Genomic DNA, 6,821 nt, shown 5'->3' with positions numbered 1-6,821 from the left:
ATGGAATGGGGAGGGGGCCTTCAACAGGGTCGCTGGGGGGTTCCTGGGAGGGGGGTGGTCACCCTATTACAGACGTCCCTGGGGGTCTCCCTACATCAGGAGTTCCCCACTTACAGAGGTCCGGGGGAGGGCCATTACAGGGGCCTTGTTGGCGGGGGCGGCAATCCCCCTATTTCAGGATCCCTATGGTGTCTGTCATAATATACACCAGTATATCATGGTGCAGACACACACACACACACACACACACTGATGGACATGCAGTGGGACCAATCAGCATACACAACACCGCAGCCAATAACCAGTGAGAGCACACGTACTACAAAGACAGGGGACAGGAGAGTTCCCGCTCATTCTAGTAGCAGCCATCTCGGAGCACAGAGCTCACAGCCTGCAACACAGACATTCACCATGTGCTGAGTGCATCACCTGGTTAGGACTAGGCAAGAGTCAACAGTTAAAGCTGGTAATGCATTTACCCACAGTTCAAGTAATTTAATATAGTTAACCTTATAATAAAATAGAGTTGCACCACTTCCAGTGTTGGTGACCTGTTTGTGATCCAGAACACCCAACACATCAGTGTCAACTCCCAAGGGGGCAACCGTTGTCCCTTGACCCACCACGATGTTCACCACGTCAGGGCCATTCTGGTAAAAACCATAAGTGATCCTGCCATGGGGACCAGAAATTTAGGGTGCTGGGCCCGCTAAATGCAAATGGGTCATTAAGGGGGTCGGAACATTGCATTTGGGTCTGCGCCCAGCGCCGTTCTGTTTTCCCCTGATGCCGGATTCTCCATCCCATTGGGAAACACATTCCAGGCATCCGGGGACGGACAATCGCACCCCATGTTATACGCACAGCTTCTGGCTTCTCTAAAAGGGAATCTATAAAAATAGTACTGCATCTATGACAGATATTTTGTACATTGCCTGAAGATTATCTCACAGAAAGGACATCGGGTGCAATGTTACACTTCGTGGAGATTATTATGTGCCGTGATAACATTGGTCTTTGTTCCCAACACCATCATGCCATTTCAGGTAATACCATGCGTGGGCAGGTCAAAAAGTCGGTAAAATTGCCCACGTTAATCAAATGTAAATGTAATTGCCTATTGAGGCAATTAACAACCATGCTGACTGAAATAATATGGCTAGAAGGGGAGATGCGCCTTCAATATTACGCCTTCAAGGTCAGATTCCCGTCAGGTGAGAAACCTGCGTTTTTAAGGGCTAGCTTGGTTGGGCGGGTTTTGAACTGCAGCTGAGAGCAGTCTCATCCATGCAGCTGTACTGCGACCACAAATAGGTCATTCAGGTGTGTTTCATATACCTAGGCAGCAGCCGCTATGCCTACATTCGGAGGAATTCTCAAATTCCTGGGGCGGGGTTATCCATTTCTGTGTTGACGCCAACTCAGAATTCATGGACTTTCACGTCAGAAAAGCTGCTGCCACACTGGACCGATACAGCGACTGTGGAGGGGCTAGCACCGAGCCACGTGGAACACAATCGATTACAATGAAAATCGGTGCGTGATTCGCCGGGTCCATGATTCACTATCAGGAGGCTGACAAGCTGCAGCCACGTATATATATTACACTCCCCACACACACTCATCCCAGCCAACAAAATGGCACTGGTTGTACTGGAGCACGCCCATACAGTCGATGGGTTGGCTGGGGCCAGAGGACACCTGGGGGTGGGTGCCCTGGGGGACACCTATATGACCCGTGGCCCTAAGTTCACAGTGGGCTGTTAGCGGTGTGTGCAGCTGCATGGCTGCCTTGCCGGCTGCGGCAATGGTGGTCCATGCCCGTCCACCCCGACCCCACAGCCCACCACCTGGCTATTCCCCCCAGCACTGGCAGAAGCCCCCCCCCCCCCGGCCAGCGGAACCACTGTCAGCAAACTATGGCGATGTTGGACACCTTCCATAGCCCCTCTCTCTCCCCCTCAGCATCCGCCATGCCGGATTCACAAAAGCACAATGAACCGTGCCATTGTGAACTTGGCCCATCGGAGGCAGAGAATCATGGAGACCCTGAAGAATACCGAGTTGGGCCCGCTAATGACATGCAAATGGTGTCTACTGTACGTGCATTCCGGAACGCATTGACGCCACTGTCGAGGTGCTGCAGAATTGCGATTTGGCATCAAAACCGATTCTCCACCCAATCATCTTTCCCGATTTCGGCGTCGGCTAACGGAGAATCCCACCCCCGATATTTTCACAGATTAGGATCCATTAGAGGGTTAACTGTCCTCAGGAGATGGCTTATGATGTCTGAGTGACTCAAGATCTCGGAGGCAGAGGATGTACAATAGGAGCCATGCCAGCACCAGGGCCATAGTTGAGCAGAGGCTCCTGGTTGCAGAGTGTAACATTCCACCTCTGGTCCTTTCTGTGAGACATTCGGCCTCCTCCAAATATTTCCTGGGCCTCGACAGTTCAGGAGGTGCATTTCAGTATTCTCTCTCAGGTCTCCCTAATGGTCATAATCTGCTGTGTCCTCCGCAATACAAAGGGGAGAGACTCTAGACGTTGAGCAAATGACAGAAGGTGATCAGATGGCAAGGATGAGGCCAGGGAATACAAGGATGCTGCTTGGAAAGCCTCTGGCCGTGAAAGGGTGGATGGCTATGATACCAGGGATGCCCTAATGCGCCAACGGTTTCTGTAAAGCTTTGTAACGCACCTAGGTAACAGGTCTCTTGAAATATATCTCTCCATATCGCACTTAACAATGAGCAAGACCTGAAGCCCTTACATGCAATCCTTCGTTTACTCACCAGTTTACACATTTTCTACAAACCTCCCACAAATTTGATATCCTTCACTACCTTCAGCCATTAGTCGCACATTTAAAGAGAACACATATTAAAGAGAGCATAAGCAGGAGGGAATGTGACTTGAATTTAATCACAAGCCTTCAAGACAAACAAACATGGTTGAAGAGGGACAGTGCCCTCGTCAATTATTCGTGACTATTGTGGGATGGACTAAAATGTTTATGAGTGCACCAGTGCGGTGTTTCCCCCTCACTTACGGTTGCACTAGAGAGTGGTGCCCTGATCTGCCCACTTCTCTTGTCCTTGACTTTGGGTGGCATCCGCTGCACGGCCGAGGACTTAAGTGGCCAGCCACACTTGGGGACTCTTGCAAAGACACATGTGAGTCTTCAGTCGCCATGGTAATGGTCAAGGCCTGTGTCAATGGTGTTGCAGAGAAGAGATGTTATCCCCGTCAAGTTCTGAGAAGAGCTTCCAGATGGAAATAGCTGCTGCTCATCCCTCACCCTATTGGTCCTCCCTGCTAACCGGTGAGATTCCAAGAGATGAGTGAGCAACCAAATTCCGTGCTCTGGTTGCCCCATCAAATAGTGGCCAGTCTGTCCATAGTGGTGATCACATTACTCATGGCCTGGACGGATATCTGCACCGTCTGTGCCAGAGCACACAACCCTCTGGTATACCTGTAAAATCTTTGTGGGTCTTGGACTGAATATCCAGCATTTGCCACCTTATTCCAGAGACTCATCATCCAACTCGGAATGACACCACCACACCTCCACAGTCACAAATGCAGCTGCCGAAGTGCCCTCACCAGTGTGGCATGACCCCTATCCAAAGTGCTAAACTCTGCTGAAGTGCCAGTATCTGATGGTGTAGAGAGAGTATGTGACGTTGCACCCTCCGAGGGCTACTTCCCCGAGGAGAAGTGAGGTTGCTGCGTGGCTTGTGCTGGAGGTTGCACTGAACAGGCTTCTCCTGTAACAGAGAGATCAATAAGGGGTTAATCAGGATCACGTTGCTTGATGCATCATCCATAACACTATATAAGGGTTCTTCCTTTTGCGTTTATTCATTTATTTCCCCTTTTCTTTATTTTTGCCGTTACATTTTTGATCCAGGGATGATTAATAGGCATGTCACTTTAAGGCAAGCAGCCTATATCTTTAATAAAATAATCTTTATTGTCACAAGTAGGCTTACATTAACACTGCAGTGAAGTTACTGTGAAAAGCCCCTAGTCACCACATTCCGGCGCCTGTTCGGGTATACAGAGGGAGAATTCAGAATGTCCAAATTACCTAACAGCACGTCTTTCGGGACTTGTGGGAGGAAACAGGAGCACCCGGAGGAAAACCACGCAAAAACGGGGAGAATGTGCAGACTCCACACAGACAGTGACCCAAACCAGGAATCGAACCTGGGACCCTGGAGCTGTGAAGCAACAGTGCTACCATGCAGCCCAGAATTCAAACAGAAAGAATCCGGAAGGCTGTGCTGGTTTATGTAGAAGTTGTAGACTTTCCAGCTCCAAAGAGGGAGGTCGAGTTGGGACTCGGTTTGATTGATTGTCTGGTGGCCAATGGATTGGCCCAAAAGGCTGCACTGCTCGGTAACAGGTGGTGATTGGATTCTATTCCACTGGGATATTTTTCAGAATCCCAAGGCTTGAGTTGGGGTTCAGTTTTGATTCTGACAGCAAATTGAAGGATCCAGCTAACACTCTCCAAAAAGATCCAGCAAACTCTCTCCAGAAAAATCCAGCTAACACTCTCAGAAGGCCATTGTAAGGGCTGACCAACTCTCCAGAAAGCCTCTGGGTGCTGTTCTCCTGTAACTCTAGAGGCCTTAAGGCAAATCGCAAACTGAAAGAAAAGTTCGATGTGAAGTAAGGTGCCTCTCCAGGAAAGTTGCGAGTACTGCATTTTTAAACTACAGATTACATGAATGAATGAACCTGCAAAGATCATTACAGAGTGCAAACCAAAGGCTTTAATCTGCAAGCTTGCTGTGAAGAAAAGTGTGCTAAAACCAACACCTGGAACAAAGACTCTTTCTGCCCTCCATTTATGATTTTTACCCTTTTCCACCCCTGTATTTGTCTGGCCTGTGTGTGTGTGTGGGGGCTAGTTAAAGTGGGTATAAGGTATTAACTTATTGTTAACCTGTTGTATTTACTGCATATTTCATGATAGCTCTTGTTATAAACAGATAGTAATTGTGTTTACATTTACGAACCTGGTGACTGATTATTGGGCAGCCATGGGCCAAAGACTTCGGGTTTTTTTCAAGAATTATTAGTTAATTTACTTGTGTTGTGACTCAAGGGTACGTGGGGCTGGAATTAAATGTGCACTAGCCCAGGGTGACATAACAACTGGACTGACCTAAACCTGACATAAATGACTGAACTTCACAGAAACGATGAATCCCTGCCTGAATGAAGATGTGAAGCCTCTGTTCATGATGCTTGTTAAGGTTCCAAAGTGTGAAATCTCGACACCTTGCTTTTTTCCTAACTTCCTGTAAACCACACTAACTATTTCCTCTTATAACCCAGTCTGATACCAGAATCAGGCCTCCCGCCAATCTCACCATTGCCTGTACTTCTGGTCATCACATCCTCTGAGAGGGACAGCACTTGCCCCTCGTATTGTGTCAGATTTTCCATGTGTGGTATTCCACTGTCTGCCACCTCACTCTTGGCGTTGTGAACTTGCTTCTTCTGTAAAGATATGACACTGAGTTGGCATCAACAATCTCAAAACAGTCATATGTCGTGTCTCAACCCCCATTATCAGATCAGCACATGCCCAACTGAAGCCTGTGCTCAGGTGTCAGGAGGGTCATGCTGCTAACCACCCGCCATTTGCATTTATTATTGTTTGGAATGCATAATGTAATGTGCCCATAACGTCCTGGTTTCCCAGCATAACATTTAAGGGGTACCCCAAAGATGCGCTGGGGAGTTACTCTAGGAAGTTCCCATGTAAGGGTTTACCCAACAACTGCCCAGAAGTGCTAAGTTCCACTGGACAATTGCACAGGGCTGGGAAACATCCGACAGAAGCAATTTAAATCCCTTACTTTGGATGGTTCTGCTAGTTGTGCCCTTATAGTTACTCTGAAAGAGTTAGAGGAATAAAATCACTTCCAACTCCATAGTAACTATTTAAAAAACCCAGACCAAGCCTCACATGGGACAGCTACTGCCATATAAAGGAGGGAGTGACTTACCTCTCTGCACCCTAGTTAATCCACGATGATGCTGCCGGGGGTGCTCTTCACTGCTTCTGCCTCCCCCAGCCTGAGTGAGGAAGATTGGGCGAGACGGGGGCGTTAGAATCCCAGTGAAGGTAAACCCGCTGAGAGTGGTAATCTGATGGAGATTGCCACTCTTAGTAAATTACAGGCCATGGTTTTAGACAGCTGTGCACTTGTGGAAACATACAACTTTGAATGAGCCAATAATTTTGAATACCTGCAGCATTCACTTGCCAGACCTGTATCATCACACTGTATTGCTCATACAGATGTCATACTCACCCTTGCTGACCTCATAAGGTAATTGAAACTTCAGTGGCACTGCAAACAGGTCCTCCTCCACCACATCCACACTGCACACCATCTCAGCCTCTTCATCCCACATGGGGTTCCTCCTCTTCCCACTGCTCAGAATGAGCTGTTCATATCTCCCCTCGACTGCACGGGGGAGGACACAACAGCAGCCTCACTGAACTTGGCTATAGCTTTACCCCTTCTGGAGCGTGTCTCCCCACGCTCTGATGGTGCAGGCATCTATGCATGGAAATATAAAATCAATGTAAATTACTAAATGTCTAAAGCTGGTAGATTTGCTGATTTATAAAATATTGGATAACGGTGAGATTTCATGTGAGGCAGACTAAAGTACTAATTAAAGTTGACTTATCTGGATAGGCTACAAAATCCAAAATTCCTTATTGCAGGAAACTTCTGCTCCTCTAGTATCATATAAAGGGTCACCTAAAACTCTCCTGTGCC

At 47.9% G+C, this 6,821-nt stretch overlaps 1 protein-coding gene and 1 long non-coding RNA gene across 16 annotated transcripts in view; one reads left to right on the top strand and one right to left on the bottom strand.

The window, feature by feature from the left end:
* Nucleotides 1-6,821, top strand: part of LOC140410565 (CYFIP-related Rac1 interactor A) — a 380,318-nt gene that overhangs the window by 356,365 nt on the left and 17,132 nt on the right. The window lies entirely within an intron of this gene.
* The window catches only part of LOC140410566 (uncharacterized), a 130,237-nt gene continuing 126,318 nt past the window's right edge, over nucleotides 2,903-6,821 (bottom strand). For both annotated transcript variants that reach the window (XR_011940689.1, XR_011940690.1), the window contains exons 2-4: nucleotides 6,345-6,596; nucleotides 5,394-5,523; nucleotides 2,903-3,776 (exon numbers count right to left, since the gene is read on the bottom strand). This is a non-coding gene — a long non-coding RNA (uncharacterized lncRNA). The remainder of the gene's footprint in view (nucleotides 3,777-5,393; nucleotides 5,524-6,344; nucleotides 6,597-6,821) is intronic.

The sequence above is a fragment of the Scyliorhinus torazame genome, chromosome 4 (assembly GCF_047496885.1).
Source record: "Scyliorhinus torazame isolate Kashiwa2021f chromosome 4, sScyTor2.1, whole genome shotgun sequence".
In the NCBI taxonomy this organism is placed as follows: Eukaryota; Metazoa; Chordata; class Chondrichthyes; order Carcharhiniformes; family Scyliorhinidae; genus Scyliorhinus; species Scyliorhinus torazame.
Note: the sequence above shows the minus strand (reverse complement) of the source record. Positions and strands in the feature narration are given on the sequence as shown.